At 50.9% G+C, this 16,588-nt stretch overlaps 1 protein-coding gene across 2 annotated transcripts in view; it reads right to left on the minus strand.

The window, feature by feature from the left end:
• Positions 1-8,738, minus strand: part of LOC142463288 (ATP-sensitive inward rectifier potassium channel 12) — a 33,831-nt gene extending 25,093 nt beyond the window's left edge. For both annotated transcript variants that reach the window (XM_075565829.1, XM_075565828.1), the window contains exon 1: positions 8,390-8,738. The gene's annotated coding sequence lies outside the window, so the exon portion shown is untranslated. The remainder of the gene's footprint in view (positions 1-8,389) is intronic.
• Between the last annotated feature and the right edge of the window lie 7,850 nt (positions 8,739-16,588).

The following is a 16,588-nucleotide window of genomic DNA, read 5'->3' on the forward strand; positions in this document are numbered from 1 at the left end:
TTCCCATTATGTGTTATTTGTTATTTATATGATTGTCACGTGTATTACTGCTATGAAGCACTATGTAAATTAATGGCGATATATACATACATACATACATACATACATACATGTTGCGGGGGGCTTGAGGACTTGAGTTGAGCACCCCTGCATTAACCGCTTCCCTGCTGGGGACACCTGCCCCGCACCTGCTGCTAGGATTGTGTAGCTGTGAACCTGTATCTGTTATGTGCAATGCAACGAGCTGCAGGACAGTCTTGTATGTATGTATGTATGTATGTATGTATGTACAAGTGCCATCCAGGTACATGGTGCCTCACAGCAGTAATACACGTGACATAATATTATAACACAATGGGAAGAAGTGCTTCAGACATAAAACAATAGGAAAAAGAGTCCCTCCCCGAAGAGCTTACAATCTAAGTGGTAAGTGGGGAGACCTTACAGAGACAATAGGCGGGTATTCTGGTAAGTGCGTCTGCAAGGGGTCCGTGCATATGAGATGTATGGTATCAGCCAGCGGAGCTACCTATGTGCTTCATTAAGCAAGTGTGTGTTTTAAGGAAGGTCCTAAAGGTGGAGAGAGCGGGGTGCCAGTCGGGTATTGAGGGGAAGGACGTTCCAGGGGCTTACTTGGGGGACAAAGCGGCCGGCAGAGAGATGTCCCAGCGGAGAGGTCAGTGGCATCCAAACGCCCATGACCAAATGCCCTAGACCACTTTCTATTCTCTGAAATATGCTTCCCTCTTGTACTTTGTTGAACCCCTACATGCAAGTGAAAGTTTCTGTCACGCTTCCCGCTCACTTCGCTCCTGTGAGCATATTTCAGTGCTGGGAGAAGCCTCCTGCACTGCTCTGCACTAATAGGTGTGAAAAGGAGCAGGAGAAAAGTCTCCTCGTTAGGAAGTGAAACAGGCATGTGTGTATTTATCATGAATGAATAATACGTTTCCAACCCATGTTATATATATAATTATTATTATTATTATCTACACTGAACATCACTGTGGAGGTTGGTACCCAAAGTACTGATCCATTGGAGCAATTCTCTTTGGTGTCATTCAGCAAAGTATTCAGACTGCTAAATACTGCCCCAGATTTACCAGGAGAAGAAAATCCGGTTGATAAATCTGAGGCGGTTTGTTCTGCACCAGCTTTGCAGAGACGGGAGATTGAAAAATAAACCTCTTTATTTCTACATTATTATGGGAGATAATGCCAATTGGTTCCTCTGTTGAGAATATCTGGTAACTAAATCAATCATTAGAAATGAAACGATGTAGAACTTCATCTGCGTATAATCAATACGTTCACAAATCAGTAACTGAGTCACAATGCACAAAGCTACACTGTGTGGGTTTGTGTGTACACAATTTGTAATTAGAAGTCTGATAGCCTTATTTCTCAGAGATACAATATACATCTAGTGCAGGGGGAGCCAACTAGTCCTCAAAGGCATCCAATAAGTCAGGTTTTCAAGATACCCCTGCTTCAGCACAGGTGGTGCAGTCTACTGATTGAGCCCTGATCTAGTCTATGTGATGATATACTTTATTGTAATCCAAACATCAACATTTCGATCCCCAACAGAGTCTCACTCAAGATGAAAAAGGCCCAGTTGGGGTCGGAAATGTTGAAGCGTGGATTACAATTAACCTGTGTCTGCATGTGGAGACCTAATGAAGGAATATCTTTATTCAAAATACTTGTTGTGTCTTTTCTGGTGCTGGTAAGCATTTCTTACTTGAGACACACACACACACACGAAACTGCGAGGTGCACAGTACATTTGATGTCACAGAACAGAAAACCAGCACACTAGTCTTGATGCAAAAGTCAGTGAAAATGATATTTGCGGCTGAGATCGGCATTGTGGTCCCAGTTGAGACCTTTATGGACATCTCAATAAAAGGTCTCAACAGAGACCGAAATGCCGATCTCACCTGCAAATAACATTTTCACTGACTTTTGCATCAAGACTAGTGCGCTGGTTTCCTGTTCTGTATGTATGCATATCTCCAGCCTGGTCTCCCCACTGCTGGATGAAACGTCCCCAATGATCCCCCACGTCCTCTCCTCTTCTCCACGTCGCTCCATCACATTTTCCGATTTCATCCTCCCCTCTTCCTTTTGGTCGTTGTCTTGCTCATTTAAATCTCTCTTGGAATCCAGTCGAGTACCATCTTTGTCCAGTGACGGTCGTTTCTTCTTGGGATATGTCCGGCCCGCCGTCATTTTTAGTTTATTCAGTCGTGTGATGATGTCACAGACTTTTGTTTGCTTCCGAAACCCACTCTTTTTTTTCCCGGTCTCTTCTGGTAATACCCAGCATGCATCTCTCCATACGTCTTTGCGTTGTCTGAAGCTGCCGAATTATTTCAGATCCACGTTTCACATCCATACGTGAGCAGGGGCAGAATACACTTTTTTCCCTAAGGCCCAGAGGAAGGTTCGGTAGAGCTAGTCCGGTAACTTCCAAATGTTCTCCTTCCCACATACACACCCATCTATCTCTTTCTGTCCGTCACATAGCTGAAAGGAGCACTCACAATCTCTGAATCAGTTGATCATGCCACGGATGCCACGGATGTTCGCTGGTACAGAAGACAATTCAAAAACAGAAATTCAGCCCTCCAGCAAACGTCTGAAAAGATCTTACATATCTATCATGATTATAAACGAGTCGTGATGATTTGTTTGTAATCATGTCATACATTTATTAAGATCTTTTCAGAAGTTTACTGGAGGGCTGAGATTCTGTTCTTGAATTGTCCATCTATTCATACTCCCAGATATATGTTCTCGCTGTTTTGCGATCGGAGGCGGTGTCCCTGGCGATGTGTGGCACAGGTCCATGTGCTGTAATTAACCACAGAGCAGGGGACAGATCGTTAATAGACTAGTGTCTCAGACCCGGAGCGTCTCAGCAGAAACCAGACTAACTTTGCAGTCTATTTGTAGGGACAGAAGTGTTACCCGACCCCGAGACAGAACCGAGATATATCAGGAACCCACAACATCCCTGTAATGTGTCAAAGGCATGAACCCATACACACCGCTCTGCACATTACACGTACACACCGCTCTGCACATTACACACCGCTCTGCACATTACACGTACACACCGCTCTGCACATTACACACCGCTCTGCACATTACACGTACACACCGCTCTGCACATTACACAGCGCGCTGCACATTACATGTACACACCGCTCTGCACATTACACGTACACACACCGCTCTGCACATTACACGTACACACCGCTCTGCACATTACACGTACACACCGCTCTGCACATTACACGTACACACACCACTCTGCACATTACACACCGCTCTGCACATTACACAGCATGCTGCACATTACACGTACACACACCGCTCTGCACATTACACGTACACACACCGCTCTGCACATTACACGTACACACACCGCTCTGCACATTACACGTACACACACCGCTCTGCACATTACACGTACACACACCGCTCTGCACATTATACATACAGTCTCCGCTCCAAGAGCTTGAATCCCACAGCATGCATCACTGGGGGGAAAAAACGTTTCCCACAGGCTCCCTGCAGGCAGCACTCAGCAGCTAGGAAGGAGTGGAGCAGCCTGTGCCGCCTGCTGCGTGTGCGGCGCAGGAGCTGCTATTACAAGCCTCTACACTCAGAACCATGCACAATATAAAGGTCAAGCATCCATGAGGGAGGGTGTGAGCTGTCATGTAGAGAGCAAGACTGAGTTCTGTGTTATATCATCATACAGGCCAATTCGCATAAACCTGTTCTACATCAGAGATCGATGGAGACAAAATAGAATTTCAGGGGTGGCCAAGACCAGTCCTCAAGGGCCACCAACAGGTCAGGCGTTAAGGATATCCCTGCTTCAGCGCAGGTGGCTATAATTATCACTGATTGAGCCACCTGTGCTGAAGCAGGAACTGATTGAGCCCTGAGCACTGAAGAGACTGATCCATACACACCTGTGCATGAGGCCAGCATCCCCCATACACACCTGTGCATGAGACCAGCATCCCCCGTACACACCTGTGCATGAGACCAGCATCCCCCGTACACACCTGTGCATGAGACCAGCATCCCCCGTACACACCTGTGCATGAGACCAGCATCCCCCGTACACACCTGTGCATGAGACCAGCATCCCCCGTACACACCTGTGCATGAGACCAGCATCCCCCGTACACACCTGTGCATGAGACCAGCATCCCCCGTACACACCTGTGCATGAGACCAGCATCCCCCGTACACACCTGTGCATGAGACCAGCATCCCCCGTACACACCTGTGCATGAGACCAGCATCCCCCGTACACACCTGTGCATGAGACCAGCATCCCCCGTACACACCTGTGCATGAGACCAGCATCCCCCGTACACACCTGTGCATGAGGCCAGCATCCCCCGTACACACCTGTGCATGAGGCCAGCATCCCCCGTACACACCTGTGCATGAGGCCAGCATCCCCCGTACACACCTGTGCATGAGGCCAGCATCCCCCGTACACACCTGTGCATGAGGCCAGCATCCCCCGTACACACCTGTGCATGAGGCCAGCATCCCCCGTACACACCTGTGCATGAGGCCAGCATCCCCCGTACACACCTGTGCATGAGGCCAGCATCCCCCGTACACACCTGTGCATGAGGCCAGCATCCCCCGTACACACCTGTGCATGAGGCCAGCATCCCCCGTACACACCTGTGCATGAGACCAGCGTCCCCCGTACACACCTGTGCATGAGGCCAGCGTCCCCCGTACACACCTGTGCATGAGGCCAGCGTCCCCCGTACACACCTGTGCATGAGGCCAGCGTCTCCCATACACACCTGTATACGAGGCCAGTGTCTCCCATACACACCTGTGCATGAGACCAGTGTCTCCCATACACACCTGAGCAGTGAGGCAGACGAGGTCAGGTGCAGCTCCTCCCAGTAATTACCAGTTCTCAATAATTAAGTGACGCTTTCTGGATAGAAAAAGAGAAAGTGGATTGTGAAGAGCACACAGCCCGGAGGTGAGCGGGAAGGGATTTATTTATAACCCCGCGCATCGTGCTCTTGTTTTTATATTTCGTGACCCTAAGGGAATTGTTTCTCTCAGATTCCCATATAAGGATCCCATTGTTTACAATGACAGATTTGTACAACACTGGGTTTGTCTTTTATGCAGTACAGGCTGGGGGCAGTTAGATTAACACTGTGGGTACCATGCTAGGAAACTGTAAGGCGGGCATCTCAAACTCCGTCCTCAAGGGCCACCAATAGGCCAGCTTTTATGGATTTCCCTGCTTCAGCACAGGTGGCTCAGTCTGAGCCACTGATTGAGCCACATGTGCTGAAGCAGGGATATGCAAATATAGATTTTGTGCGGCACACCAATATTAAATTTGTGGAGTCCTTGAATATTAAATATAATGGTTTGGCTATTACTGAGCTTAACTCCTTGAGAACTCTTGGATGTATGCCATCGGGGCCAGGTGCCTTATTTACTTTAATTTTTTCAAGTCGCTTATGAACTTCTTCCTCAGTTAACCAATTGTTCATTAATATGGAGGTTGTGGCTTCCTCCTGCGGCGCTACTATTGAACTTGATTCTTCCCTGGTAAACACAGAGGCAAAGAATTTGTTTAATACCTCAGCTTTTTCCTTATCTCCAATAATCTGCCTAACCATCTCACACTGAAAGGGTCCTATATTTTCTTTTCTCATTTTTTTGTTATTAAGGTACTTAAAGAACTTTTTAGGGTTGACCTTACTTTCTATTGCAATCCTTTTTTCATTATCCATTTTTGCTAATTTGATTGTCCTTTTGCAATTTTTGTTACATTCCTTATAATTCTGATACGATGTCTCCGTCCCTTCTGACTTAAAGAATCTAAACGCCTTCCTCTTCTTGTCCATTTCCTCCCCCACCTGTTAATTTAGCCACATTGGTTTTGACTTATTTCGTTTATATTTATTACCCAAGGGTATACACTAAGTGTGCTTTTCTAACAATGTTTTAAAGACTGCCCATTTATCTTCTACATTTTTTCCCTGCAAAAACCCATTGGGTAGGGGGATAACTTTTTAAGGGGTTTAGTGGTTAGGGTAGGGGGATAACTTTAGGGGGTTTAGGGGTTAGGGTAGGGGGATAACTTTAGGGGGTTTAGGGGTTAGGGTAGGGGGATAACTTTAGGGGGTTTAGGGGTTAGGGTAGGGGGATAACTTTAGGGGGTTTAGGGGTTAGGGTAGGGGGATAACTTTAGGGTAATTGATTTAAGGTTTTTAAGGTATGGGGTTGCGTTAGTATTGGGGAGGGTTTCGGATAATGTTGGGGAAGCGGGTGAGTGAGTGTCGCGGCGGCGGTCACTTCTGGCTAATCCCCGTGGAGATTTTGTTGCGGGTGAAACAGTCATGACCAAATGCCCTGGGCTGTGTTTTAATGTTTGGAAAATAAAGACTGAAAAATGTCCCCCGACCTTCCTTATTTCTTTCTTTCCTTCCTTTCTATCTTTTTTCTTTTACAACGAAATACTGAAAAACGTGGCGACGCTTCCAGCGAGAACCCAGGGTCCCGGGAGTGTACCCCCATTTCTTTTCCTGGGGGTTCATTAGGGCGATGTGTCACTGCATGTTGGGGACACGCAGCCCGTGTGATTGCTTTGTTAACACACACGACACCTTCTACTTCACACAGGGGAACAGAAACCCCTGCTCTGTGTTTTAATTGAGTCACAATTGACGCTGTTATTTTGGGGACAGAATGTGGGAATTTCTGATCACGTTATTTAACCCCTTGGTTGCCAAAACGCTGAAAGCAATATATTTATACCATTATAGATCAGGGACCGGCAAATTCCAGCCACCCACAGGTCAGGTTTTCAGGATATCCCTGCTTCAGCACAGGTGGCTCGGGATATCCTGAACACCTGACCTGTGCGGTAGCCCCAACTGAGCCACTGATTGAGCTACCTGTACTGAAGCAGGGACATCCTTTAAAACCTGACCTGTTGGTGGCCCATGGGGACTGGAGTTGACCTCCCTTGATTAAGATAGATGCATTTCATAGCCCTATTGCAACGGAGGAGTTAGAGTTAACTGTATAATGACCACAACATTGACCGCCCAGCAAAATGCGAATTACATCTCAAAGTCTTCATTAACTTTGCTCACTGAGGAATGAGATGTACTAGAGCAGATGCATGATCACAATTTAATATAAAAACTTCCTGTAATTGGCCTGCCTACAAGTAAGGTGTGTGTAGGTGTGTAGGTGTGTAGGTGTGTAGGTGTGTAGGTGTGTATAGAATGCTTTGAACAATATTCAGCACTTTCTTGCTGTTTTGATCTACTTCAAATGCATACAGTATCTGGCGTTCAATCATCAGAAGAGGCGAGAGACTGGCAATCATTTTATACACCCTAATAGCTTAAAAAGCAAAAAACAAAGCGGGGTGCAATAACCAAGAATAAGAAGTAATATGGAAAGTACTAAAAATGTACTAAAATTAAAAAAAAAAAAACACTAAATATAATAAAACACATTGTGCATTAGAGAGCTCCCCCTGGATTGCATTTGTGTTCATGGGTGAACATGCTGTGCTCGGCACTGATATATGATGTTGCACAGAACGCTGTCACTTTAAGGGCTCACCAGGGAATTGGTAACTACTGTACGAGGGGAAGGAATTATTCGGCTAATTGACCTAGAAGTGCAGCTGCACAGTCAGGGGGAGGGGGGGTGATTGGTGTGACCTGCAGCCCCCACACCAGGTACCCAAATAAACGGGGCGGGGGGGGGGGGGGGTGACAGCAGGGAGTCCGTGCACTGCAATAGTGACAGCCCCTGGGGGGGGGGGGGGTGCTATTTCGGGGGGGGGGGGTGTTCCCGGTTATTTCCTCCTTAACAGACACCATTTTACAAGAACCTACAAGTAAAAAAAGTTTACAAACCACCCTTCTTGTTTATTTCCCCGTATGTCGGTCTATTAACCCCTTTACAGCAGGGGGGCTCAACTACAGTCATCAAGGGCCACCGGCAGGTCAGGTTTCCAGGATATCCCTGCTTCAGCACAGGTGGCTCAGTCTGACTGCACTCCTTGTGCTGAAGCAGGGATATCCTGAATACCTGACTTGCTGGTGGCCCTTGAAGACTGGAGTTGACCACCCCTGCTTTACTGGCCATATCTCTGCACGGGGCATAGCAGTCCCAGCCAGCACTGAAGGGGTTCTTTTTGGGTGCCCCAACCCCCACCCCACCCCAGTTTCCATCACTTTTCAGGGAGAAACTATGATAAAAGAGGCCAAAGGTAAAGTTGAACCCCCACTCCCCCCCGACCCTTCCCCCCGGCCCTGTGCCAGGGCAGAGCTGGGCTTACCTTTCACGTCAATGCCACCGCTGCCAGTCTCTGCCTATAGATCCAGTCCCTCAGCTGGAGGGGAGCCTGGCTCTTCACCTGCCCTGTCCTGCTCAGCACATATTCCAAGCCCCGGGAGCAGCGCAGAATCCTCCATCTCGCACCCCCTGCCAGAGAGTCCTTCAAACACGGATTTGGGGGTCCAGGGATCAGCTGTCACTCTTCTCGACCTGGGCAAGATGCCACCCCGCCGTCCACACAAACGCTCATCCTTGGTGGGTGCCCCAGTTGTGGGTTTCCAGCTGGAGCGGGTGCTGAACTTGTCCAGTGTTGGCAGCTAAGCACGGATTCCCACCTGCCTCCTCTGTATCCCCCCTCCTGCCTCCTCTGTATCCCCCCCTCCTGCCTCCTCTGTATCCCCCCCTCCTGCCTCCTCTGTATCCCCCCTCCTGCCTCCTCTGTATCCCCCCCTTTCTTCTCCCTATCTGCTCCTCAGCTGTCTGCTGTCTGCTTTATCCAGCTCTCAGGATTCACACAGGGACCCACTGACAGGGACTGAGCCTGCCACAAGTCACCACTCCCTCCTACTGCTCCTGCCATGAACAGCAGCTACTGACAGCTAAATACCTCCAAACCCCTGCATCAGCACAACAGTCACTTTGTCGCTGTGGTTCTGGGGTACTCACTCTCCTCCTTCTGCATCCTCCTCTCCCTCTGCGCTTTTAATCTCGCCTCAATTCCATCACTTTCCAGCTCCTGGATGTCTTCCCCCTCTCTGCTCATCCTATGCACAGTGTGGCTATATTTGGCATTTTAATGGCACCCTGTGCCCTTCTCTCTGGGCTGTTCTCTCCCTGCCCTCCCTTTCTTTCATCCTCCTCTCTCCTTCCTCCTCTTTCATGTCTCTTCCTCCCTTCGTGCCCGGGATAACCTCGCCTTCTCCTCCCGCCCTGCTGCCTCATTTCAAGCCTTTGCCACGCTGACTTCACACCTCTGGTTCTTCCCCAGGAGGGTGCGCCCTGATATACAGGCTGCCGGCGGGGGCAATCCTCGCCCTTTATGTTTATTGGCTGGAGTACAATAAAATAAAAAGTAGTGGTACTTTGGGGTGAGGGCCGCAGAGCACAATCATGGTCATCCCTTTCATCTTTAGGAGTTAATCTTTTTTTGTTTAACCTCATGCAGCCTGCTGTGGGATTTTATGTTTTAGGGAAACAGATGGATTAAAGTTCTTGTCAAATAGAACATCAAAGATTTGTTGTTGTTGATGGATGGGTGCGAGATGGATATGGGGTGCGAGATGGATGCGATATGGAATGTGTATGGGACATATATGGGATGGGTACGGGACAGATATGGGATGGGAATGGATACAGGATGGGTATGGCACAGGTATGGGATGGGTATGGGATGGGGATGGGTGCGGGATGGGGATGGGTACGGGACAGATATGGGATGGGAATGGATACAGGATGGGTATGGCACAGGTATGGGATGGGTATGGGACAGATATGGGATGGGGATGGGTACGGGACAGATATGGGATGGGAATGGATACAGGATGGGTATGGCACAGGTATGGGATGGGTATGGGATAGATATGGGACAGATATGGGATGGGGATGGGTGCAGGATGGGGATGGGTGCGGGATGGGGATGGGTACGGGACAGATATGGGATGGGAATGGATACAGGGTGGGTATGGCACAGGTATGGGATGGGTATGGGACAGATATGGGATGGGGATGGGTGCAGGATAGGGATGAGATGGATATGGAATTGGTACAGGACAGATATGGGTACGGGACAGATATGGGATGGGTATGGAATGGATACAGGATGGGTATGGCACAGGTATGGGATGGATGCGGGATGGGTATGGCACAGATATGGGATGGATGCGGGATGGGTATGGGATGGATGCGGGATGGGTATGGCACAGATATCGGATGGGTATGGGATGGATGCGGGATGGGTATGGCACAGGTATGGGGATGCGGGATGGGTATGGGATGGATGCGGGATGGGTATGGCACAGATATAGGATGGTTGCGGGATGGGTATGGCACAGATATGGGATGGATGCGGGATGGGTATGGCACAGGTATGGGATGGATGCGGGATGGGTATGGGATGGATGCGGGATGGGTATGGGATGGATGCGGGATGGGTATGGCACAGGTATGGGATGGATGCGGGACGGGTATGGGATGGATGCGGGATGGGTATGGCACAAGTATGGGATGGATGCGGGATGGGTATGGGATGGATGCGGGATGGGTATGGGATGGATGCGGGATGGGTATGGCACAGGTATGGGATAGATGCGGGATGGGTATGGCACAGATATGGGATGGGTATGGGATGGATGCGGGATGGGTATGGCACAGGTATGGGATGGGTATGGCACAGGTATGGGATGGATGCGGGTTGGGTATGGCACAGATATGGGATGGGTATGGCACAGGTATGGGGATGCGGGATGGGTATGGGATGGATGCGGGATGAGTATGGGATGGATGCGGGATGGGTATGGCACAGATATCGGATGGGTATGGGATGGATGCGGGATGGGTATGGCACAGGTATGGGGATGCGGGATGGGTATGGGATGGATGCGGGATGGATATGGCACAGATATAGGATGGTTGCGGGATGGGTATGGCACAGATATGGGATGGATGCGGGATGGGTATGGCACAGGTATGGGATGGATGCGGGATGGGTATGGGATGGATGCGGGATGGGTATGGCACAGATATAGGATGATTGCGGGATGGGTATGGCCCAGATATGGGATGGATGCGGGATGGGTATGGCCCAGGTATGGGATGGATGCGGGATGGGTATGGGATGGATGCGGGATGGGTATGGGATGGATGCGGGATGGGTATGGGATGGATGCGGGATGGGTATGGCACAGGTATGGGATAGATGCGGGATGGGTATGGCACAGATATGGGATGGGTATGGGATGGATGCGGGATGGGTATGGCACAGGTATGGGATGGGTATGGCACAGATATGGGATGGGTATGGCACAGGTATGGGGATGCGGGATGGGTATGGGATGGATGCGGGATGGGTATGGGATGGATGCGGGATGGGTATGGGATGGATGCGGGATGGGTATGGCACAGGTATGGGATGGGTATGGGATGGATGTGGGATGGGTATGGCACAGGTATGGGATGGGGATGGGTGCGGGATGGGGATGGGTACGGGACAGATATGGGATGGGAATGGCTACAGGGTGGGTATGGCACAGGTATGGGATAGATATGGGATGGGTATGGGACAGATATGGGATGGAGATGGGTGCAGGATAGGGATGAGATGGATATGGAATTGGTACAGGACAGATATGGGTACGGGACAGATATGGGATGGGTATGGAATGGATACAGGATGGGTATGGCACAGGTATGGGATGGATGCGGGATGGATGCGGGATGGGTATGGCACAGATATGGGATGGATGCGGGATGGGTATGGGATGGGTATGGGATGGATGCGGGATGGGTATGGCACAGATATCGGATGGGTATGGGATGGATGCGGGATGGGTATGGCACAGGTATGGGGATGCGGGATGGGTATGGGATGGATGCGGGATGGGTATGGCACAGATATGGGATGGATGCGGGATGGGTATGGCACAGGTATGGGATGGATGCGGGATGGGTATGGGATGGATGCGGGATGGGTATGGGATGGATGCGGGATGGGTATGGGATGGATGCGGGATGGGTATGGCACAGGTATGGGATGGATGCGGGATGGGTATGGGATGGATGCGGGATGGGTATGGCACAGATATGGGATGGATGCGGGATGGGTATGGCACAGATATGGGATGGATGCGGGATGGGTATGGGATGGATGCGGGATGGGTATGGGATGGATGCGGGATGGGTATGGCACAGGTATGGGATAGATGCGGGATGGGTATGGCACAGATATGGGATGGGTATGGGATGGATGCGGGATGGGTATGGCACAGGTATGGAATGGGTATGGCACAGGTATGGGATGGATGCGGGTTGGGTATGGCACAGATATGGGATGGGTATGGCACAGGTATGGGGATGCGGGATGGGTATGGGATGGATGCGGGATGGGTATGGGATGGATGCGGGATGGGTATGGCACAGATATCGGATGGGTATGGGATGGATGCGGGATGCGGGATGGGTATGGCACAGGTATGGGGATGCGGGATGGGTATGGGATGGATGCGGGATGGATATGGCACAGATATAGGATGGTTGCGGGATGGGTATGGCACAGATATGGGATGGATGCGGGATGGGTATGGCACAGGTATGGGATGGATGCGGGATGGGTATGGGATGGATGCGGGATGGGTATGGGATGGATGCGGGATGCGGGATGGGTATGGCACAGGTATGTGGATGCGGGATGGGTATGGGATGGATGCGGGATGGGTATGGCACAGATATAGGATGGTTGCGGGATGGGTATGGCACAGATATGGGATGGATGCGGGATGGATGCGGGATGGGTATGGCCCAGGTATGGGATGGATGCGGGATGGGTATGGGATGGATGCGGGATGGGTATGGGATGGATGCGGGATGGATATGGCACAGGTATGGGATAGATGCGGGATGGGTATGGCACAGATATGGGATGGGTATGGGATGGATGCGGGATGGGTATGGCACAGGTATGGGATGGGTATGGCACAGATATGGGATGGGTATGGCACAGTATGGGGATGCAGGATGGGTATGGGATGGATGCGGGATGGGTATGGGATGGATGCGGGATGGGTATGGGATGGATGCGGGATGGGTATGGCACAGGTATGGGATGGGTATGGGATGGATGTGGGATGGGTATGGCACAGGTATGGGATGGATGCGTTTTGGGTATGGCACAGATATGGGATGTATGCGGGATGGGTATGGCACAGATATAGGATGGTTGCGGGATGGGTATGGGATGGATGCGGGATGGGTATGGCACAGGTATGGGATGTATGCGGGATGGGTATGGCACAGATATAGGATGGTTGCGGGATGGGTATGGCACAGATATGGGATGGATGCGGGATGGGTATGGCACAGTTATGGGATGGATGCGGGATGGGTATGGCACAGATATGGGATGGATGCGGGATGGGTATGGCACAGGTATGGGATGGATGCGGGATGGGTATGGCACAGGTATGGGATGGATGCGGGATGGGTATGGCACAGGTATGGAATGTATGCGGGATGGGTATGGCACAGATATAGGATGGATGCGGGATGAGTATGGCACAGGTATGGGATGGATACGGGATGGGTATGGCACAGATATGGGATGGATGCGGGATGGGTATGGCACAGGTATGGGATGGATGCGGGATGGGTATGGCACAAATATGGGATGGATGCAGGATGGATATGGAATGGGTATGGTATGGGTATGGCACAGATATGGAATGGGTATGGGATGGGTATGGCACAGATATAGGATGGGTATGGGATGGATGCGGGATGGGTATGGCACAGATATAGGATGGTTGCGGGATGGGTATGGGATGGATGCGGGATGGGTATGGCACAGATATGGGATGGATGCGGGATGGGTATTGCACAGGTATTGGATGGATGCGGGATGAGTATGGCCCAGGTACGGGATGGGTATGGGATGGGTATGGCACAGGTATGGGATGGATGCGGGATGGGTATGGCACAGGTATGGGATGGATGCGGGATGGGTATGGCACAGATATGGGATGGATGCGGGATGGGTATGGCACAGGTATGGGATGGATGCGGGATGGGTATGGCACAGGTATGGGATGGATGCGGGATGGGTATGGCACAGGTATGGGATGGATGCGGGATGGGTATGGCACAGGTATGGGATGGATGCGGGATGGGTATGGCACAGATATGGGATGGATGCGGAATGAGTATGGCACAGGTATGGGATGGATGCGGGATGGGTATGGCACAGATATGGGATGGATGCGGGATGGGTATGGCACAGATATGGGATGGATACGGGATGGGTATGGCACAGATATGGGATGGATGCGGGATGGGTATGGCACAGGTATGGAATGGATGCGGGTTGGGTATGGGATGGGTATGGGATGGGTATGGCACAAATATGGGATGGATGCAGGATGGGTATGGGATGGATGTGGGATGGGTATGGCACAGATATGGGATGGATGCGGGATGGGTATGGCACAGATATGGGATGGTTGCGGGATGGGTATGGGATGGATGCGGGATGGGTATGGCACAGATATAGGATGGTTGCGGGATGGGTATGGGATGGATGCGGGATGGGTAAGGCACAGATATAGGATGGTTGCGGGATGGGTATGGGATGTATACGGGATGGGTATGGCACAGATATAGGATGGTTGCAGGATGGGTATGGCACAGATATGGGATGGATGCGGGATGGGTATGGCACAGATATGGGATGGGTATGGCACAGATGCGGGATGGGTATGGGATGGTTGCGGGATGGGTATGGCACAGATATCGGATGGGTATGGGATGGATGCGGGATGGGTATGGCACAGATATAGGATGGTTGCGGGATGGGTATAGGATGGATGCGGGATGGGTATGGCACAGATATGGGATGGATGCGGGATGGGTATGGCACAGATATAGGATGGTTGCGGGATGGGTATGGGATGGATGCGGGATGGGTATGGCACAGATGATGGATGCGGGATGGGTATGGCACAGATATGGGATGGATGCGGGATGGGTATGGCACAGATATGGGATGGGTATGGCACAGATATAGGATGGGTATGGGATGGATGCGGGATGGGTATGGCACAGATATAGGTTGGTTGCGGGATGGGTATGGGATGGGTATGGCACAGATATGGGATGGGTATGGCACAGATATGGGATGGATGCGGGATGGGTATGGCACAGATATAGGATGGTTGCGGGATGTTTATGGCACAGATATAGATGGATGCGGGATGTTTATGGCACAGATATGGGATGGATGTGGGATGTTTATGGCACAGATATGGGATGGATGCGGGATGTTTATGGCACAGATATGGGATGGATGCGGGATGGATGCGGGATGGGTATGGCACAGATATAGGATGGTTGCGGGATGGGTATGGGATGGATGCGGGATGGGTATGGCACAGGTATGGGATGGATGCGGGATGGGTATGGGATGGATGCGGGATGGGTATGGCACAGGTATGGGATGGATGCGGGATGGGTATGGGATGGATGCGGGATGGGTATGGCACAGGTATGGGATGGATGCGGGATGGGTATGGCACAGGTATGGGATGGATGCGGGATGGGTATGGCACAGATATGGGATGGATGCGGGATGGGTATGGCACAGATATGGAATGGGTATGGCACAGATATAGGATGGTTGCGGGATGGGTATGGCACAGATATCGGATGGATATGGGATGGATGCGGGATGGGTATGGCACAGATATAGGATGGTTGCGTGATGGGTATGGGATGGATGCGGGATGGGTATGGCACAGATATGGGATGGGTATGGCACAGATATAGGATGGTTGCGGGATGGGTATGGCACAGATATCGGATGGGTATGGGATGGATGCGGGATGGGTATGGCACAGATATAGGATGGTTGCGGGATGGGTATGGGATGGATGCGGGATGGGTATGGCACAGATATCGGATGGGTATGGGATGGATGCGGGATGGGTATGGCACAGATATAGGATGGTTGCGGGATGGGTATGGCATTGATATCGGATGGGTATGGGATGGATGCGGGATGGGTATGGCACAGGTATGGGATGGATGCGGGATGGGTATGGGATGGATGCGGGATGGGTATGGCACAGATATAGGATGGTTGCGGGATGTTTATGGCACAGATATAGATGGATGCGGGATGTTTATGGCACAGATATGGGATGGATGTGGGATGTTTATGGCACAGATATGGGATGGATGCGGGATGTTTATGGCACAGATATGGGATGGATGCGGGATGGATGCGGGATGGGTATGGCACAGATATAGGATGGTTGCGGGATGGGTATGGGATGGATGCGGGATGGGTATGGCACAGGTATGGGATGGATGCGGGATGGGTATGGCACAGGTATGGGATGGATGCGGGATGGGTATGGGATGGATGCGGGATGGGTATGGCACAGGTATGGGATGGATGCGGGATGGGTATGGCACAGATATGGGATGGATGCGGGAT

The sequence above is a fragment of the Ascaphus truei genome, chromosome 11 (assembly GCF_040206685.1).
Source record: "Ascaphus truei isolate aAscTru1 chromosome 11, aAscTru1.hap1, whole genome shotgun sequence".
NCBI lineage: Eukaryota > Metazoa > Chordata > Amphibia > Anura > Ascaphidae > Ascaphus > Ascaphus truei.